Below are 22,774 nucleotides of genomic sequence, written 5' to 3' on the forward strand. Positions count from 1 at the left end.
GCATAGCCAGACTATATTATTTTGTAGGGATAATTTTCTTTGGCCTTGTTATTTTGAAAGTTCATGATTACCTTGCTAGTTTGCTTGAAGTATAATTGTTTTCATGTCAATAGCAAACTATTGTTTTGAATCTTACGGATCTGAACATTCATGTCACATGAAAGAAGTTACAAAGGACAAATATGCTAGGTAGCATTCCACATCAAAAATTCAGTCTTTATAACTTCCCTACTCGAGGACGAGCAGGAGTTAAGCTTGGGGATGCTTCATACGTCTCCAACGTATCTATAATTTTGGATGGTCCCATGCTATTATCTTGTCAAACTTTGGATGTTTTGTATGCCTTTTATATCTTTTTTGGGATTAACTTATTAATTTAGTGCCAAGTCCAGTTCTTGTTTTTTCCGTGTTTTTGACCCTTTTCAAAGGAGAATATTAAACAGAGTCCAAACAGAATAAAAGCTCCCAAAAATATCTTTTCCGGAATAGCAGATACACAGGGAGCTTGAGAACCAAGGCAAAGGGCACTAGGGGAGGCCACAAGCCACCTAGGCGCGGCAGGGGGGCCACGCCTAGCAGGCTTGTGGGCCCCCTATGGCTCGTCTGCCCTACTTCCTCCGCCTATAAATCCCCGAAAAATCTAAAACCACGAGAGAGATCCACGAAAATACTTTTCCGCCGCCGCAAGCTTCTGTCTCCGCAAGATCCCATCTGGGGCACGTTCTGGTGCCCTGCTGGAGGGGGGATTCGGATACGGAGGGCTTCTTCATCAACACCATTGCCTCTCCGATGATGCGTGAGTAGTTCACTATAGACCTTTGGCTCCATAGCTAGTAGCTAGATGGCTACTTCTCTCTCTTGGATCTTCAATACAAAGTTCTCCATGATCTTCATGGAGATCTATCCGATGTAATCTTCTTTTGCGGTGTGTCTGTCGAGATCTGATGAATTGTGGATTTATGATCAGATATCTATGAATCTTATTTGAGTTTCTTCTGATCTCTTATATGCATGATTTCATATCCTTGTAATTCTCTTCGAGTTGTGGATTTTGTTTGGCCAACTTGATCTATGATTCTTGCAATGGGAGAAGTGCTTGGTTTTGGGTTCATACCGTGCGGTGACCTCACCCAGTGACAGAAGGGGTAGCGAGGCACGCATTGTGTTGTTGCCATAAAGGGTAAAAAGGTGGGGTTTATATCTATTGCATGAATTTATCCCTCTACGTCATGTCATCTTGCTTAAGGCGTTACTCTGTTTGTCATGAACTCAATACACTAGATGCATGCTGGATAGCGGTCGATGTGTGGAGTAATAGTAATAGATGCAGAAAGTATCGGTCTACTTGTCTCAGACGTGATGCCTATATGTATGATCATTGCCTTAGATATCTTCATGACTTTGCACGGTTCTATCAATTGCTCGACAGTAATTCGTTCACCCACCGTAATATTTGCTATTGTCAGAGAAGCCTCTAGTGAACACTATGGCCCCCGGGTCTACTCCACATCATATTTTCAGCCCTACACTTTTACTTTGTTGCACTTTCCGCCTTCAAATCTCACCTTGCAATCAATCGTGAAGGGATTGACAACCCCTTTGTAGCGTTGGATCCAAGTTTGCTGTTTTTGCGCAGGTACATCGGTGCTTCATCTTGATACTCCTACTGGATTGATACCTTCGTTCTCAAACTGAGGGAAATACTTACTGCTATTGTGCTGCATCACCCTTTCCTCTTCAAGGGAAAAAACCAACGCAAGCTCAAGAGGTAGCAGACACCCTCTTAGCCCTTAGATTTCTGCTACTAGTTGTATCAGTTTGATGTGGCCTTATAGGCCCTACCTTGTGAACTTGACCTTATCGGTCTTGTGTTGTAATATTTCGGTACTTGGTTGTAAGACTCTTAATATTCAACATCTTTGTGTTCGGAGAGCATTGATCTCTGGGATCACTAAGCACGTTCATTCGGCGATCTCGACTCGTAAGTCGGGGTCCCCATAGAGCTGGTATCAGAGCCATCCTGACTGTAGGAAGCCTTAGGTAGCATGGACGATAGTCGAGACGATTAGTGCACTTAGCCCTTACACTTGAGATTTTCTGCACCCACCAAAAATTTCTAACCCTCCCCTACAACCTTGTAGATGGCCGCCGTACCTGAGATTCTTATGGAGACAGGCTTTCCCCTACTTTTGGGAGCTAGCCTCGAGAAGTGTCAAGTACGCCGCACACCCATCTTCCTCTATCACGAGCACTGGGTCAACTCCGACACCAAGGAATATCACGTGGATGTGATAGTGAAGGCTAACGACTCCCCAACTAGTTGGTTCTTTGAAGGACCACAGATGGAGAATCTGATGTTGGCAGTGGATACAGCCGCACGAGAGGCCCTCGTGCGTCTCCGTGACATCCTTCCCGAGATGTCTAATGAGCCAGCTACTCATCACCTGCCTTTTATTAAGGACGAGATTGACGGGAGTTGGACACTCAACCCATCTTCAGAGGACGGGACACCACTAAGGTTTTAGACCTACTTCAGCCTCTCCGTCGACATCTTGACTCACCTTCTGATCAAGGAGTCGATGATGCTTCGCCAAGAGCTACACCAAGTCAAGGACCTACTTTGCCTGGAGAAGATGAAGACCTGCAAGGTCAAGAAGGAAGGAGCACCCGGAGGGCAGTCAACCATTGCCTTCCGAGGAGGAATACCACTGCTCGAGGCCACTCCTATTGAGAGTCGATGTCTAACCGCGGAAGAGTACACTGAGCTCCTCACCGCTTCGCCGACTAAGAGACGCCATGATGGACAACTTCTGTCACCCACACCTGTGAAGGAGGAAAGCACCGATGAGGATGAAGACGAAGACCCTGCAGAGCCTGCCTATGAGACCGAGCAGTCCGCCGCTTAGAAGTACGACTTAGGCAACTAGGAGTCTTCCCCAAGCGTAGTGAGTCCATTTATCGGTTCATGTGAACCATGAGTGTTGTGTAAACATGTATGATGCAAGCCGCATTTCTGCCTTAGGCAGCTTGTAAGCAACTACATCACTTGTTTCATTTTAATGCATTGCTTTCCCAAAAACCTTTGTTTAAAAATCTCACACTAGCATGACACCAAACCCCCTTATTAGAGCATCATCCCTTATGATTCCCCGCTAATTTGGCATATTTACCTGTCTACTCCCCTAACAGGATGGTGATTTCAACCTGCACCAGCACCTTCAGCAACCAAGGCTCTGCCTCCCCTGGCCTGCAGCAGGGAACCGGTGGAAACGCTCACGCTGGAGATCACCACGAGCAGCAGCAAGACGATATTCCTCCGCCATCGCCTCCTCCGGAGAGCCTGACTGTGGCTATGTTCCTCCAAGCTCTCCGAGAGGAATGTCAAGCCAACCATGCCGCAATCCAACAGCTGTCTCAAGTCTTGGTGAACAATCCGCCGCAAAACGGAAATGGCAACGGTCGCTCTACTCTATCTGAGTTCATGCGGACTACGCCTCCTATATTCACACAAACAACTGAACCATTGGATGCCGATGACTGGATCCAGACTATCGAAGACCTCCTCGCGCTGGTCAAGTGCACTGATGATCGCGAGAAAGTCCTTTATGCTTTTCACTTTCTCGGAGGCACGGCCAGAGCTTGGTGGGACGGGTTACAGACCATGCGAGAAGGGCAAGCTATCACTTGGACAATGTTCAACGAATTATTCCGCGCTACTCACATTCCTCCTGGAATGATGACCATTAAGAAGCGGGAATTCCGAGCTTTAAGGCAAGGCAGTGGAACCGTCAAGGAGTATCTGCAGAAGTTTAACCTCCTGTCGAGATATGCACCACGGGAAGTCAACACTGAGGCCTCTAAGGTGGAGCGCTTTATGGAAGGACTGCAGTAGTCACTCCAGTATCAACTGGTTGTTTGTGAATGTCGGACCTTCTGCGATCTGGTTAACAAGGCCCTCATGTTGGAGGATAAGCGTCATGCAATGGACGACACCCTTAAGCGCAAGCTGGTGGGTTGTGGAGGACCTAGTAACCCGAAACCACGCTCATGACAGTCAGCTCCACCAAGACCCAGTTATCAGCAACTGCAGTACAAGGCACCAACATTCCGCCAGAACTACCAGCCTCAGCAGCAAGTCAACACCAAGCCAGCATTCAACCCACCAAACAACAGTGGAGTCAAGACCAACATCCCGGGACAGGTTACCTGTTTTGGATGTGGACAAGCTGGGCACTATTCCAGGCAGTGCCCCAACAAGAAGCATGACGCATCGCGCCCCAATGCGCCAAATCAAGGACAAGGTCAAGGAGCACCAGGCAGGAACCAAGCTCCCCGCAACCAGCAGTATCACAACATGGGTCGTATTAATCACATCTCCACAGAAAAAGCACATGAAGACCCGGACTGCATTCTGGGTACGTTCCTCGTAAACTCTTCCCTGGCAACAGTATTGTTTGATTGTGGTTCTTCGCATTCTTTTGTTACTCAGAAGTTTGCGGAAAAATGTGGTTTGAAGCCTACCCTACTTAACAGGCAAATGGCAGTACATAATCCGGGAGCAGTGCTAAGGACCAACCTAGGATGTAGAGGAGTCGGGATCAATATTAATGGGATAAGCTTTTCAGCAGATCTCATCATCATTGAGTCGCAAGGCTTAGAAGTAATCCTTGGAATGGATTGGTTGGCCAAGCACCAGAGCATCTTGGACTGTGCCAACATGACTATTACCATGACAAGCGACCAAGGGGTCAAAGTCAAGTATGTCCCTGAGCCTACATCCAATCAAGCCCCGCATGTTAATTGCCTATCGGGAGAAAAGCTGGATCGAGTGATAATAGTCTGTGAATACCCGGACGACTTTCCTGATGAGCTACCAGGGATGCCTCCCGACCGAGACATCAAGTTCATCATTGAGCTCATGCCCGAGTCAAGGCCTATTTATAAGAAGCCTTATAGGATGAGATCCGAAGAGCTAGCAGAGATGAAGAAGCAGCTGGATGAGCAACTCAGGAAAGGATTCATTCGTCCGAGTGCATCACCTTGGGGATCACTTGTTTTGTTCGTGTCTAAGAAGGATGGGACTACCAGACTCTGCGTCGATTACCCTTCTCTCAATGAAGTCACGATCAAGAACAAGTACCCACTCCCCAAGATTGAAGACTTGTTTGACCAGTTAAATGGAGCCAAGGTATTTTCCAAGATCGATCTCCGATATGGATATTACCAACTGAAGATCAGACCTGAAGACATACCGAAGACTGCATTCCTGACCCGGTATGGTCTATACGAGTGCACTGTCATGTCATTTGGGTTGACGAATGCCCCAGCATACTTCAAGTACCTCATGAACAAGGTCTTCAAGGAATACCTGGACAAGTTTGTTGTCGTTTTCATCGATGACATATTAATCCTCTCCAAATCCGAAAAAGAGCATGAGCAACACTTGAGGTTAGTGTTGGAGAACTTCGAGAGCACCAACTTTATGCCAAATTCAGCAAATGCCAATTTTGGCTGCACGAAGTTGGATTCTTGGGTCATACCATGACGGCAAACGGATTAGCGGCTGATCCTTCCAAGATTACTACGGTAACCAACTGGGAGTCGCCAATCGATGTGAAGGAAATCAGGAGCTTCCCCGGACTCGCGGGATATTATCGCAAATTCGTAGAAGGATTCTCCCGCATCGCTCGACCCATGACTCAGCTCTTGAAGAAAGGCAAGAAGTTCGAATGGACGCGAGAGTGTGAAGCAAGCTTCCAGGAGATGAAGAAGAGATTGACTACCGCCCCGATATTGGCTACTCCAGATATCAGCAAGGAGTTTGTCATATATTGTGATGCCTCCAGAACCAGGCTCGATGGAGTCCTAATGCAAGACGACAGGGTTGTGGCATATTTGTCACGGCAACTGCGCCCGTACGAGGATAACTACACCACCCATGATCTCGAGTTGGCAGCAGTAGTGCATGCCCTGAAGACATGGCGACATTACCTTCCAGGGAAGCGATGTGAAATATATACTGACCACAAAAGTCTGAAGTATATCTTAACTCAAAGGGAATTGAATATGAGGCAGCAAAGATGGTTGGAGTTATCCTCAACATTCAATACCACCCCGGTAAGGCCAATGTGGTGGCTGATGCCTTAAGCCGGAAGGCCAACACCTTGAATGTTATCCTCAAGGAAAGTCTACCCGCCTTGTATGAAGAAATGGAAAGCTTCGGGTTGGAGCTAGTTGAACCAGGATTCCTAGCTAACCTCAAAGTCAAACCCACGCTGGCAGACGACATCAAGGAAGTCCAGAAGGGGCACAAGAGCATCGAAGGCATCAAGAAGAAGATCCAGGAAGGCAAGGCCCCAAAATTCTCGGTGGATGAGCAAGGACTAGTGTGGTTTGGAAACGTTTATGCATACCCAACAAGGTGGAACTCAAGGACTTGATCCTACAGGAAGCCCATGACACACCCTACTCTATTCACCCTGGTGGCACCAAGATGTATATATCAAGACCTCCGAGAAAGGTTCTGGTGGCACGGCATGAAGAGGGAAATAGCTTCTTACATCGCCAAGTGCGACATATGCCAAAGGGTCAAGGCTGAACACCAACGACCTGCTGGATTGCTACAACCTCTCCAAGTGCCCGAATGGAAGTGGGACCGAGTCGGCATGGACTTCGTCACCGGCTTACCCAGGTCCAGCAGAGGTCATGACTCTATATGGGTCATCGTCTACCATCCGACCAAGGTGTCTCACTTCATTATGGTTAGTACCACCTATGGGGGCGACAAGCTGGCTAGCCTCTACATTGAGCGCATTGTAAGCCTTCATGGAGTTCCCAAGTAGATTGTATCTAACCGAGGTATGCAGTTCACCTCAAGATTCAGGAAGAAGTTCCAAGAAGCTCTCGGAACCAAACTCTCTTTCAGCACCGCCTTCCACCCACAGACGGGCGGACAGACGGAGAGAGTAAACCAGATACTCGAAGATATGCTCTGGGCATGTGTCTTGGCACATGGTGCCAAATGGGAAGACTGTCAGCCGGTCGCTGAGTTCTCGTACAACAACAACTACCAGTCCAGTCTCCAGATGGCCCCACTCAAAGTGTTGTATGGATGAAAGTGTCGTACCCCGCTAAACTGGTTCGAAACCGGCGAAGGATTGATTTTTGTGACGGAAGTTCTGCAAGAGGCAGAAGATAAGGTGCAAATTGTCCGAGAAAACTTGAAGGGAACCAAGTCGCGACAAAAGAGCTATGCGGATTCTCACTGCAGAGAAGTGGAGTTCATTCCCGGAGACCAGGTGTACCTTTGCTTCACCCCTCTCAAAGGAACCAAGCGTTTCCACGTCAAGAGGAAACTTGCTCCAAGGTTCATTGGACCTTTTAAGATCATGACAAGGCGTGGAGAAGTTGCATACCAGTTGGAACTACCTCGAGAACTTTCGGGAGTGCACAATGTCTTCCACGTGTCACAACTCCGGAAGTGTCTACAAGCGCCAAACCGTCCAGATCTTTATAAGAACATTGACCATCAGGCCATCGACCTCCAGCCAGATCTCACTTATCGTGAGAGGCCGATCCGCATCTTGATGAAGTAGAGCGTTGCACCAGAAGCCGCACCATCAAGCACTTCAAGGTTCACTAGAGCAACCACACCGAAGCAGAAGCAACATGGGAATGTGAAGACTATCTCCGACCTGTATTTATGTACCTTTTTAGCACCTAGCTTAGGAATCTCGGGGACGAGATTCTTGTAAGGGGGATAGGTCTGTCACACCCTGTTTTCACTTCACTTTTACTATAGTTCAAAAATCTGAGTTTATTAAAACTTTTCAAAAACCAATGATGTGAGTGCCATGGTTGTCATTGTATACTTGTATGCTTGATTATGCAATATCAAAACCATATTTTTCCTACCTAAACATTCTCAAAATCCTTTTTTTTATTTCTGATTATTTCAAAACCCTGCTTTGGGTTGCACTACAAGTCCTTGGCAGCAAGGGACTGCTTTCACCCAAAGATGGTCATCTGGTTTCAAAACTATTTTACCTCACTAAAACAATAAAATAATTATTTATGAATTATTTTCCTATTTTAATTGCATGTCCATTTTGAGGCTAGAAATGATATTCCTAGATGGAAAAATACTTTTCTGCCTTAGAAAAGTCTCACAAAATTTGGAGATACTCACACGACATATATTTTCTATACATAAGATTTTGAACCCCTATTTATATTCAAAATATTTGAGTAAATCCTTGAAAACCTATTCTGACTGTTTTGATCTTTTGGAATATTTCCAAAGGTAATATTTTCAATAAAATCCCATAAAATTCCAGGAACCTTCCCAAGCAATATTTAGTGGCCACACCAAGTTTCACCTCATTCCAGGGTGGTTTGGCTCACTTAATAATTCCAAAACCCTTTCTCTCCAGAACCAAGTTGAAACATCTCTACTTTGCAAAGTTTATCCAAATAGGTTGAAACTTTGCAGGAGTGTTCAACACCCCAAATGAGCAGTCTCTGCCAAAAAATGGGATTTGCAGGAGGTAATTTACCCACATTCCCTTTGGAGGGACATATCTACCATTTGGGGGGTGATTTCTAGTTTGCATTGCCAAACTCATCCAAAGAGGCTCAAATTTGGTGGAGTATCTTATTTTTGCACCCAAGCTAATCCTGTTAACTCTCACCACCAGTGGTGAGGTGTTGCTACACCAAACATCTGTCGAACACCTAATGTCATAATAGCAAAACAACTCCTATCCCACTCCACACTTAAGCTCTTCCCTCCAAACTCTTTGACCAAGTAGCCAGCACCACTCCCCAACTACAAAGAGTGGACCCTCTTTGAATCCAAGCAGAAGGCCCCAAAATCCTCATTCTAATTTCTGGTCTAGCACTCGCAGCTCTTCTTTCCTCTCCTCCCATGGGCAACAGTGCCCCCCTCGGCTCCCAAACGGCTAGGCATCTCCAAGCCAAGCCCCAGGACAGCCCACACAAGGCCAAAGCGCCCCAGAGAGCGCCAGCATGTCGTGGCATGCCAGAACTGCGCTCTGGGAATGTTGTTGGGCGAACCCGCCAAGGTGGCCAGCCCGGCCGGTTCAAGCCTCGCCGTGTTGCCATTTCGAGTCCCCGACCACCTCTCTGCATCAGGGCAGCCCCAGGGCCCCTCCTCCCTCCCTCTGTTGACCGAAGCAACGCGTGCCCTTGCACGCCAGATCCACCAGAAGACTGTGGCCATGCGTGCACGCTCCTTCTCGCTCTATCTCCCTCTCAGTGGGTCACGTAGATCCTAAACCACGTCCACACACCGTGGTTTCGACCCGTAGGCTCACTGCCCCTCCTGCGAGCTACGGTGAAACCACCGGCGTCACCGGCTCGGTACACCGCCGGGAGCCTATTGATTGGGCCTTCCCATCGCTCCAGCACCTCCATCCCACCTCTCCAGAGCCTGAATTCCACCCCTGGCCTCTCCATTTGAGCACAGCGAGCTCCTGTACTCAAGATCGACCGAGGCCCCACTCCTTCGGAGCTCCATCGATCTCGGGCTATGGGCCAGCTCTGGTGCTCCTTCCACCTCCTACGGGTTCCTAGCAACCTCAGGGAGCTTCCCCATCACCTCCTCGAGCTTAACCACGCCCATAGCACCCAGTACATCGACCTCCCAAAACTGCTGCGCCGTAGCATCTCGTCGCCGGTGAAGCAGGGCCTCCCCGTCGACCTCTCGACCACCAGCAATTAGGCGACGGTAGGTTCGTTCCATTTCTGCCTTGGTTGGGATCCAGGCCATCGGTAACAACGCCGGCGAGCCTCCCTCCTCTCTGTCCCGAGGTGGAAGACGACCCCGACAGTTGGGGCTCACCTGTCGGTGGCCCCTATCTCCCCCTCTCTCCTCTCTGCCACTGATAGCAGGGGCCCGCGCGTCAGGGTTGAACTTGGTCGCGCGCGCGCCTCAGCTGGCTCGCTGGGCCGGCCCAAGCCTCGGGCCAAGCCAGGCCTGAGCCCCAACCTCTTTCCTTTTTTATGTTAAATAAATTTTTGAAAGATTTTTATAAAAATAATTATTCAATATATTTTTATTATTCTTCCACCATAATTCTTCTAAAAATGAGTAGTATTTAACATAGCCTTTTGAACAAATTTTTGAGACAACCTTTCTGTTTTATAATAACTAAAAAGGCTATTTGGAATACTTTTGCTTATGTTAAAATACTTTTAAAAATAATCCTTTCATTAAAACCAAAGACAAATATTTTTAAATAATAATATGGATTTATCAGAATTAAGAAACATTTTTAAAGTGACTTTGTGCTCTATTTTTGAGTGAGCTACTTATTACTTTTTATTTATTACGACGATAGGAACCACGTTTCACGAAGGAGTTGGACTTGAAGACCCCGAAGACCCCGGATACTTAGCTGATAAAGGTAAGCAGCCCTTTGACCATGTCTGAGCATATGTTATATTGCATGTTAAGTAGAACAAATATGTCCGTTGCATGTGATCATAAGTATTGCTAAATCATCGGTATGATGTTTCCGATGGCTCCTCCGGAGCACTTGCATTTTGATCATGATCCTACCACCTCTGAGGGTCACGCAAATATCATGTTGACATGTAGAGCTAAGCATAGTAGAAGCATGAACATGATGATGGTATAAATCAAAGGTTTATGAAAACCCCATCGGGTGCCACTAATGCCCGAGGGTGATGATGAATTAGGTGGCCACTTTTGGAGAAGTGGTGCACCGGGTGTATTTTGGTGTGAGTGGTTTCGGAAATGGGATTAGATTTATGATGTGTCGACGGTCCCAACCTTACATGTGCGACCACGTTACCCCTTTATGGGACGGGGCTTTGTTGATTACTCTGGACTGTACTAGAATAGAGCCACATTACTAGTGGCGGGAGTGATGTGTGGTCACTCTCGAGACGGGGTCGTGCCAGGTAGGGCGACTATGTCGTTTTTACGTATTCCGGGCACACCGTTGGTCCTCGCATGAATGATACTGTCCAGAGTTCGTGCTCGTAAGACATACATCATGTGGGATGGGTACCAATCGAGTGGACCTCTTTGTCTAGTATCGTCAGGGGAAAGGCATTGATCGGGTACTTACCTCGGGTATGTTATATACCGCAAGTCGTGGATGACACGGAAGTTTCCCGGATCTCGTGGGTACAACATACAACCTCTACAGAGTGTAAAACTATTCGATTAGCCGTGTCCACGGTCAAGGACAGTTGGGTAATCCTGCTTAAACTATGTCCAGTCGTTTCCGCATAAACCAAGAGAGAGAGAGAGAGAGAGAGAGTGTGTGTGTGTGTGTGTCTTTGAGGAATTATGTGAGAGAGTTGATATGACCAAGTTTGGTGACTTGGCATATCCGGTGAACCCGGAGTGTTCAACCCTTAACAAATATGTCGATATCTGTAACCTGTTCTTCTAAATACCATCTAGCTCAAGTCGCACATCCATGATCATGTTTATTTATAGTTAAGCTGCTATCCACTAATACTGCATGTTACTTGTTATTCCATCAATTGCATTGTTCATATCATGGGCTGTTTGCAAGTACATTCAAAGTATTCATCGGCTTGCCACTGGTTATATTATTGACCAGAGATGGAAGGATCGGAGTTTGGAGAATAGTATGTCATCGGAGACGGCCCTGCGAACTAGGATGCTTCCCAGTCAGACGGCTGTTTGCAAGTACATTCAAAGGGCACCCGCTTAGCCCTAAGATTCCCGCTACTAGTTGTATCAGTGTGATGTGGCCTTATAGGCCCTACCTTGTGAACTTGACCTTATCGGTCTTGTGTTGTAATATTTTGGTACTTGGATGTAAGACTCTTAATATTCAGCATATGTGTGTTCGGTGAGCATTGATCTCTGGGATCACTGAGCATGTTCATTCGGCGATCTCAACTCGTAAGTCGGGGTCCCCATAATATCCAACCATCACATGTGTTTAAAATTATTTAACTTGATGTTTTCGTTTAATTTACACACATGCCATGTTAAAATGATTTGTCTCATAATTAATTAACCATAGATTCGATTAAAATGTTGCACATATGTAACTCGACTAGAAAAATGTGTAGAACAACATGGTAGCATTTTTTTCCTGTTTAACAACTCTAGAGTTGTGTTATAGGCAGAACATTACCGAAACCTTAATAGCATATGGGGACTTCCCGGAATTATTGTTCGTTGTTCTGACCTCATTTAAACTTTCTTATAATTCCATGTAGTTTCATAATATCTTGTAGCGTCCATTTTAACATGTTTGTGGCTGTCATTTGCATACATTTTGCACTCATGCCATATCATCTTGTGTTGGTCATATATTCTAAACCGTAGCTCCATTTGCAATGATCTATATATGTAAACCGACTAGAATGACGTGTAGAATCACATGGTTAACTTTGTTTTGCTGTTGAATAAATATAAAATTTGTTTAGTTCTCACCTGGACCAACTTCGAATTTAGCATATGGGGTCATTTCAGAAATGCTATATGTTGTTTTCGACCTCATTTAAAATTCCTAGATAGGTAGTTTATTTATGCTTCACCTCTTGCCATGCTAAAAAACATTTAATATTGCCATGTAAATAAATGCGAGTGAATTAAATGATTCAATGTGGAGTTTCATCAATATGCAACTCGTTGCATATTGAGCTTCACTTAATGTGTAGTATTCGATTGTGGTGACTGTCATGCCTTGCACAATTAAACCGGCCATGCATCATATGTGTTTGTGCATCATGTCATGCATATGTTGTGGTGTCTATCATGTGTTGATTGTTGGTTCCAGATTGTTTCTTCTTGATAGAGTTCCGAACCACTTTGGAGTGTGAGGATTCGTTCGACTACGTTGGTTCATCTACTTCATGGATTCGTTCTTCTTCCAAGCGGGATCATATGCAAGATGATCATTTCCCTAGGTACCATTACTATCATTGCCATGCTAGTTGTCTTGTTTTCTTACGCTATGTCTCACTGCCTACCACGTGTTATGTTCAGCCTCCCAACATTGCCATGAAAAGCCTCTAACCCCTCCACATCCCAGCAAACCATTGTTTGGCTATGTTACCGCTTGCCCAGCCTTCTTATAGCGTTGCTAGTTGCACGTGCAGTTGCTTCCATGGGAAAATATGGTTTCCTTGTCATATCACCATATTATTGCTATTTAATTTAATGCACCTATATACTTGGTAAAAGGTGGAAGGATTGGCCTTCTAGCCAGATGTTTTGTTCCATCTTTGCCGCCCTAGTTACTTGTGTACTGGTGTTATGTTCCATAATTGAGCTCTCCTAACATGCTTGGGGTTTTTATGGGACCCCCTTGATTTTCATTTTGGATAAAACTCTTTTGGCAAGGCCCAAAATTGGTACTACATTTTCCTAATAAACTAATAAAATTTCATAGGGACCCGTCGACCCCCCGTGGATAACTAATCAACCCCCCGGGCCAGTGCTCCGCATGAGTGTTGGCCCAAACCGAGCGATGTCTGGTGCCCCCTAGTCACCTGGGGTCTCAACCAACTCGACGTCTTGCTCATCTGGTTGTGCCCTGAGAACGAGATACGCGACTCCTATCGAGTCTGTCAGCATGTCGGGCGGTCTTGCTGGATTTTTTTACTCTTATCAAAGGACTTGTGCGAGGGATTCGGAGGATACTTTAGCCTATCTCGGGGTTGAGGTTTTCCTCCAGGAATCCGAGGAGATCATGGGTTTTCTGTGGTCAAGTCTTCCAATGGAGTGTGTGGTCGTTTGTGAAGGACTAGCTGGAGCACCCCTAGAGGGTTAATATCTTTTGGAAAGTCGTGCCCGTGGTTATGTTCCAACTTGGAAACTTTGTTTAACACCCGGTCATAGCAAACTTGAAGTAAACTAAAATAAAATATGCCAACTTCATGCGTAACCGTGACTGTCTCTTCTCGTGACTTCTTATCCAAGAGAACACAGTTGGGTTATGTTTGACTAGTAAGTAGGTGGTCAGGATCATCCATTTCTTGTACTCGTAAGTAAGCCACTCACATAAATGCTTAGGTGCTTGTTGTAGCCTCACCACTTAACCATACCTTACCCATTAAGCTTTGCTAGTCTTGATACCTTTGGAAATGAGATTGTTGAGTCCCCGTGGCTCACAGATTACTACAACCACAGTTGTAGGTACAAGTAAAGCGGTACTTTGACGTGAACATCATGATTGTTCTATTTGGAGTTTCTTCTTCTTCTTCATCATCGATTATAAGATGGGTTTCAGGCTGGCAGCCTGGATAGCAAGGATGGATGTCATTCTTTTATCGTTTGATTTGATTCGTAGTCTCACCCTGCTCTTCTACATGGTGATTGAATATATATTTTTATTGTGTCTTTCATGTTGTAGCTTGTGGCGAGTGTAAGCCAATTCCATATTCTCATCTCTTCTATACATGTACTTGTAACAATATCCGTTATTGAAAAATGATGAGATGCGCTTCTATCCTTGTCGAGGCCCTCATTCCAAAACAAGGATAGGATCGTATCGTGGGCGTTACAAGTTGGTATCACATCAGTACCAACCTAGGAGCCTCCTTGATTGATCGGACTTGGCCGAGTCGATTCTAGTGAAAAACTACTTTGAGTCTAGTTATATATCGGAGTGTAGGATTCTTTTTACTCCTCCTCTTCTATGCTCTGGTGAGGAATTCTGATGTAGGAATTTTAATTCTAGTCCTCTTCTCACTCAAAACAATTTAGGATCACGTGGGTATTTTGGAATCTATATGATGCCTATGTGATGGAGTTCTGACTTGGTGCCTCCTGCCTGACTTGATTTCTTCCAGTGAGTTGAGCTCCAGGGGATTCTTGTCACACTCACTATCATTCAGTTTCCTTAGTATCTCAGGACGAAGGATATTCGAAATTGCTTCAAAACTCTTTGTGGCTAGAGGAGTTTGGCGTCACCTAGTACTGGGGAGAGCGTCCAGATGTACTGCCGTAATTGGTATCGTTGTGATTATGAGGCTGTGAGGTAGATGAGTTTCCAATATCTCTGGTTATGTGTTGACGGATGTGACACATTGGACGGGTAGTATTATTGCTAGGTGTTGAGTGATAGATTTTACTCCTTGTTTCCGTGGACCCGATTGCATAACCGGAAAATTTCGGGAGTTCTTAGGTGGGAATTCAAATAGTTACCTAGGATTATCTTCCAATGGATGCATGATGTGAGGTTGGGGTTCGACATCTAGTGGAGTCGTTTGTTCACGGTCTCTCTTACACATGACAGTCTCGATATACTTCATCACATATTCTCCTTCAAGCCTTGTAGTTCGCTACGCCTAGGGAGAATATTCGAGCATCATTTCAATATGACAATCCAATGTACGATCGAGCCCGTGCGAACCTTACCACGAAAATATCAAACGGAATTTGTGTCATAATTTTTTTTTCCGGCTTGTTTAGTAAGCCGCATCCTTTGTTTTGTTGGAGTGTGGTAATTCAAGTTGCCTCGATGTCAAGTGGTGATTTCATATCTTTCATAAGAGGTGTTCTCATATTTATATGAGAGTGCTAATAATGTTGCTCAAGCAAGTTGTCTTATCAATTCTTTTCAAACTGGAGTAGTCATGTCAATTCTTTTTCAACCGGTGTGCTTCTCATCTTGTAATTAAATTCTCTCCATTATTTGCAAGATAAATCCTATTATTTCTCTCCGGCAATCATCTCATTTGTACCATGTTGTCATTGCTTTCCCCACCCTCCCACACTTTTGCTTCAACTATTAAATTATCATCCAAGTGCCTTTATTTTCTTTGATGCTTCCACTATCTTTTATTTCGTATTGTTTTTGGTGATCCATTGTGAATATTCTTAGGAGTTTCGAGTTCATCATTCTTCATTCTTGTTTTCTTCTCCGGTGAATTCAATTCAATCACTCGGTGTTCATCATGTCCTTTTCATCCCTATATGCTTTCCCATGTTGGAAATTCTTATCAAGCCTCTCTTGCTTTTTTTCATCCCTCTCTATTCCATCCCAATTGCTGAAGATATCTCTCAACATTGTGTTTTTGTTAAAATACATTCAATTATTTTGAGGTTCTCACCTCATCGAGTTCTCAATTTGTATTGGTGCAACATCTTTTTATAAGAAATAGTTTAATGGGTGATTTCATTTTGAGTGGGCCCATAACCTAGAGGTTCTTCTCCAGGATTATACCTAGCTCTTCTAATATTTTCGAGATATCTCTAATTCTTTCAAGTGTGGTGTAAGTATGGATTCCATTAGTCATCAATTTTATTTGTTGGCTCAACCTTTTCTCATTCATTGTTCTGGAGTGTCTGAGTAATTCATGGTGTTGTTTCTCTTCATAATTCTCACCTTGGAAGACAGAAGAAGTGTTTCTCTTAAATATTTGTCTATTTTTTCTGAAGATTACCATCTTAGCTTCGTGTTATCTTCTCAATTGTTTTAGATCATGAGAAATTCCTTCCATATCTATCTGGTGCATTTCAGAGTTATTTTCTTTTCTCGATCCTACGAAGTCCATCATTTCAGAAGATTTCTGCTTTCTCAACTTTCAACTTTCGTTCTCAAATTATTCTCAATCGTTGTCTCTTTGTTCGTACCTCAATTATTCCGATGCCTCATTCAAGTTTTCTATTAGGCGGATCATAGTCTCTTCGTTCTCATGTATCTCCATTCATTCTTGGTATCCTCATTCGTTTGTGAATTCTTACCGGTGGTTCCTTCAAGACTTCTTCAAGTTTGTGCTCTATCTCTCTCTCCAATACTTTCAATACATATAAGTGGTATGCTGAATCCATTGCTTGTCATCAATTAACTTGGTGAAGGATAAACAAAACATAATTCTTATTCTTGTTCATTAAGGTGAATTCAATTCTTCTTCGAGAGTTGTTCATGATATCAAATTCTTGATTATAAGTGCTCGTCTTTTCTTTCTGGAGTTCCAAGTTATGTCAAGTATATCTTCGTGAAGTTTCATATATATCTTGAAAGGTCATAATCTTATTTTTTTCAACCTTCATTCTTTTCATGATTCTTTTGTATACGTAGGTTCGTCATGGTGGTTCTTCAAGGATTCAGTTCATTCTCAAAGTGTTCTTGAAGGTCCTTGTTGGAGAACCTCAAGTATTCTTTATCTTGCATGTCAAAGTGCAATTCTTCATCATTTTCCTTTTAGGTGGTGTTATAGCATTCTTGATTCATGGGGAGTCTCGAAGAAAATTAGTTTCAAGAATGAGATATTTAAACAGACCAATTTATTCGATCATGAGATATTTTCAACTCATGATTTCGTCACTGAAATTATCTTGGATTGGATTTCACTTAAAGCATTTCTTAAGGATTGTTGATATTATGTTGATTATCGTTGATCTAAGTTCTCAATGTATCCTCTTGGTGAAATAAGTTTTGCATATGTTGTTGCTTCGAAGCAATCTCCGTTTCCGTTGGTGTTCGATTGTCAACTCATTTTTTGAGATGGTTTTCATAAGTCCACAACAAGCTTGTTCTTTTCGTTGTGATTTTCCAACAACTCCATTCAATCCTCGTTTGTAAGGATTATTTTCAAATTTAGTTGTGATTTAAGTTGTCATTTTCTTCCTCAAAAAATGATCTAGTTTCTATTCTTTTGTTCCCAAGGCGTTGTGATGTTGCTCTCTTCAACTCTTCATCCCTATTTTTCCTTGTTTGTCCATTTAATCGGTGTGTTGTGTATTTTTTTCAACATCTTTCCATCTTATAAATTTTTGCCCTCTTTCCTACCGAAGTGCTGCCCAAATTTATTTTGAATTCTTGCTTGTTCCTCATGTAATTCTTCATCTCTTGCAACCTTCAAGGATCGTGGGTTTCACTCATTCGTCAAGAAGCAACTAAGTTTTACATCTTCCTTTCGTCTTCGTCTTCCCCTTTTCATTCTTAGATCTCGGGTCGAGATCTCTTGTTAGTGTAGGAGAGTTGTAACAGCCCAAAACCGATGCTTCAGAAGATTCCCCTTTTATTCTGTTGTCGCCATGTGATTTGTTTGGTTGTCGCATTCATCATCGTATCATGCGCATCAGCTGCATTGCATCGACACTTTGTTGCCGTCATTTTTTTCAAAACTCGCATCCGTTATTAGTTGCCGCTTCTCTTTGTTTTGACGTTGACCGTTTCGAGAACCACCACACATGCACGTGCCCGCGACATTGATAAAATTATTATTTTTAAAAGTGTGCATAAAATATTCTTGGAATGGGTCGAAAGTTGGCGTGAGGCCTTATTTTAATGTAGGTATACCGTCTGCCAAAGTTTGTCGCATTCGGAATTCGTTTGATACCCGAACGGTCGACCGTAGCGGCACTGTCATCAGTTTATTCGTCGAGCCCTTTTCAGTTTTACAAACTCTGTCACAGGCCACACCATTTCCCTCTCATCTCATCCCACCACCTACACACAACCCAAATTTATCCCAGCTAGCCCCTCCACTTCTGGATCGTCCGATCAAGATCAAACGGTGTGAAAACTGTCTAATCAGCTAATCCTAGCAACCCTTGCTATATATAGACAACTCCCTTGTCCAGAATTGGAAATCCAAACCCCATGCATTCAATTATGTGTGCCACCATTGCCTAGCCGCCACATTCCCCCTCGTCCCGGGCAGGCCACCACGGCCAGATCCGGCCCGTCACGACCCGAGGGGAGCCGTTGCCGCCCGCAGCCACGAGACCCTCGAGCTCCTCCCCACAAACTATAGCACCTGCGCCCGAGCGCGACTCCCTCCGAGCGTCATCGTTGGTTGCCTCGGCTTCCCCAACCCTACTGCTGCACCGTAGTCGTCGCCTCGATGAGGCCAGGCCCCGCGCGCCGGACCTCTCCGTCTTCCTCCTTCTCTCTTTTTCTCTCCCCCAATCTTCCCTATGCCTCTCGTATCCAGGAGCCCCGTGGCCGCCGCACACCATCGCCGCCCCTTGAAGTCATCGTTGTCGGTTGGATCCTGTCACCACTCCCATATCCACCCGCCCTCGCCGTTTCCTCGCTCATCGGATCACCGGAGCAGAGCAATGGCGGCCGTGCCTGTGCTCGCTCGAGCAGAACGACGAGGAGCCACGCGCTCGACCTCGCATGTGGGTCACGCCAGCGCTCCAGATCCGGCCTGCCTCCTCGGCCCGAGCCACTCGCGGCCCAGCCACGAGCCCAGCAGTGCACCGGACTACCTCCGCCTCCCAGACGCCAGCAGGCCTCCCCCTAGGCCACAAGATCTGTTGCGACCCCGAGCTGGCATGTTAGGCCCAATGTGAGCACTGCCTCGCTATCACCCGCCCAACGCATCAAAGTGCTAGCCATCGTGCATGCCTTTGTTCGGTCCTATTATACGGGCCAAATATGTTTTTTTTTGCTCTAGGCGATTTTAGTAATTAACTAGGACTTTTTTTATTCTAGAAAAACATCATTATTTTGCATTGCTAATAACTAATTAACCGTGCATTCGATTAAAAAACTTTATCTAAGTAAAATATCCAGAATTTGTTGTAGATTAGTAATATTCCACTATCATGCATGTTCAAAATGTTTAACCCACTGTTTGCATTATTTTGGATGATGCCATATTGAAACGATTTAATTCATAGAAACATAACCGTGCGTCGTATTTAAAAAGTTTATACATGAAAGGTGCTTACAATTTTGGTTAGTTTCATAGTATCCAACCCTCACATGTGTTTAAAATTATTTAACTTGTTGTTTCCATTTAATTTGCACACATGCCATGTTAAAATGATTTGTCTCATAATTAATTAACCGTAGCTTCGATTAAAATGTTCCACATATGTAACTTGACCAGAAAAATATGTGGAACAACATGATAGCATTTGTTTTCCTGTTTAACAAATCTAAAATTGTGTTATAGGCAGAACAGTACCGAAACCTTAATTGCATATGGGGACTTCTCGGAATTATCGTTCGTTCTTCTGGCCTCATCTAAACTTGCTTAGAATTCCATGTAGTTTTATAATATCTTGTTGCATCCATTTTAACATGTGTGTGGTTGTCATTTGCATACATTTTGCATTTATGCCATATCATCTTGTGTTGGTCATATGTTTTAAACCGTAGCTCCGTTTGTAATAATCTATATATGTAAACCGACTAGAATGACAGGGTCCACTTTATTTTGCTATTTAATAAATATAAAATGTGTTTAGTTCAGATCTAGACCAATTTCGGAATTAACATATGGGGTCATTCCGGAAATGCTATATGTTGTTTCCGACCTCATTTAAAATGCCTAGATTGGCAGTTCATTTATGCTTCACCTCTTTCCATGCTAAACAACATTTAATATTGCCACGTAATTAAACATGAGTGCATTAATTGATTCAGTTGTGGAGTTTCGTCAATATGCTACTCGTTGCATATTGAGTTTCATTAAATGTGTACTATTCGATTGTGGTGATTGTGATGCCTTGCACAATTAAATCGGACATGAATCATATTTGTTTGTGCATCATGTCATGCATATGTTGTGGTGTGTGTCGTGTGTTGATTGTTGTTTACGGATTGTTTCTTCTCGATAGGGTTCCGAACCGCTTCTGAGTGTGAGGATTCGTTCGACCACATTGGTTCATCTACTTCATGTATTCGTTCTTTTATCAAGCAGGATCACAGGCAATATGATCATTTCCCTAGATACCATCACTATCATTGCCATGCTAGTTGTCTTGTTTTCTTACGCTATCTCTTGCTGCCTACCACGTGTTATGTTTAGCCTCCCAACATTACCATGAAAAGCCTCAAACCCCTCCACATCCGAGTAAACCACTGTTTGGCTATGTTATCGCTTGCTCAGCCTTCTTATAGCGTTGCTAGTTGCATGTGCAATTGATTCCATGTGAAATCATGGTTTCCTTGTTATAGGGACCCTCGACCCCCGTGGATAATTAATCAAACCCCCAGGCATGTGCTCTGTATGAGTGTTGGTCCAAAACGAGCGATGTACGGCGCCCCTTGGTCACCTGGGGTGTGAGCAACCTGACGTCTTGCTCATTCAGTCGTGCCTTGAGAAGGAGATACGCGGCTCCAATCGGGTCTGTCGGCATGTCGGGCGGTCTTGCTGGATTTGTTTTACTCTTATCGAAGGTCTTGTGCGAGGGATTCCAAGGATACTTTGGGCTATCTCGAGGTTGAGGTTTTTCACCAGGAATACAAGGAGATCATGGGTTTTCCATGGTCGAGGTTTCTGACGCAACGCGTGCACTACAGGAATCAGCTTCTTTGCCGTCTGCCATCACAGACGGCAAAGACAATATCCTGGACGGCAAAGACAATATCACAGACGGCAAAGATTCTCACGGCCGGCAAAATTTCTACTTCAGCCTACGACGGCATAGGACCTTCTTTGCCGTCAGCTTTCGTTAGGAGCAGTCGGCAAAGTGCTCGAGACGGCAGCCGACAGGCGTTGCCATCTTTGCCGTCTGCCTCCCCTCCACCCTTTGCCATCTGCTGGCAGATGGCAAAGAGCCTGTATTGCTCCATTTTTTGTCTGTTTTTTTATTTCCCTACATTTTTATACTATATCTATATACATACTTCATAGCATATATAGTTTTAGACATCTTCAACACATATATTTCACAGCATATATATTTCCAACATCATCATGAAATATTTAACAAGCTAGAGAACACATAGGCTAGCACAATATGTAGTTTCACATAGTTCATCCATATATATACATACATAAGTTTTACATTGTTCGTCAATACAAATGAAAAAACTAAACACTAACAGTCCATCAATGCCAGCTTCCATGAAATGAATCAAATCTGCAAAAAGGAGAGTAATTAAGAAAGTTAGAAGAAGTAGAAGAAGAAAAAAGAGTAAAAGAATAATAAGTAAAAGAAGAAGAAGAGGTAGAAGGTGCATATATACAGGAATGTTCATTGCATATATGTAGACAACTTGTTAAGGCCTGACAAAAAAATACTAATTAGTGTTTTAGTATATGCACTATTAGCTGGCATTAGTGTTTTATCAATGATTCCTAACAGCTTTTGAACCAGAAATCTTATCAAATAGACCAACCAATCATGTCTTAATAACAAAAAATAAACAAAAGTGTTGCGACAAGTAGTGCAGTAAGACTATTCAGTTCAACATGATTTTAGTAGCTGAAACTTAAAAGTTTAGTTAACCACTTAGAGCACTAACTGAAGTAGGAATCATATCAACTAGCACCAAAAAGCATGGCGACACGCCGCGCCCGTAGAGGCAATGGTAGATCGATAATGATAAATGGATGGTAAAATACAATGGTTACAATACTAATTTTGGAAGGCAAATTTTAGTGCTCATTAGTTTACATGAGCACAAACTCATGCACCAAAGCATACACCAACACGATAATAATTAGGTTTAAACAGAATATGATGTTCCTTGCATACAAATTAGTATTTTTTTTCAAAAACTTCAAATTTAAGTCTGGAATTAAATAAAATGCCATACACATTGACGCATATTTATGGATCTTAGTTATTTGATGGGGAAGATAGACGTGGAGATAAATGACATTCGTATCAAGCTTAACAACGAACAACACTATTTCCCATAGTTATTTGTGAGAGATATAGGTATTCAAATCACAATGTGTAAAAGAGGTGAACTAACAAAGGAAACCATCATACTTAAAAAAACGTAAAGGTAAGCATGGAGATGATATTGTTGTTAGGAGCATTGCATATTACCATGATGTGAGAGGGGTCTAGCCCAGCCAAGTCTGCAACTGT

Source organism: Hordeum vulgare, chromosome 5H (assembly GCF_904849725.1).
Source record: "Hordeum vulgare subsp. vulgare chromosome 5H, MorexV3_pseudomolecules_assembly, whole genome shotgun sequence".
Taxonomy (NCBI): Eukaryota; Viridiplantae; Streptophyta; class Magnoliopsida; order Poales; family Poaceae; genus Hordeum; species Hordeum vulgare.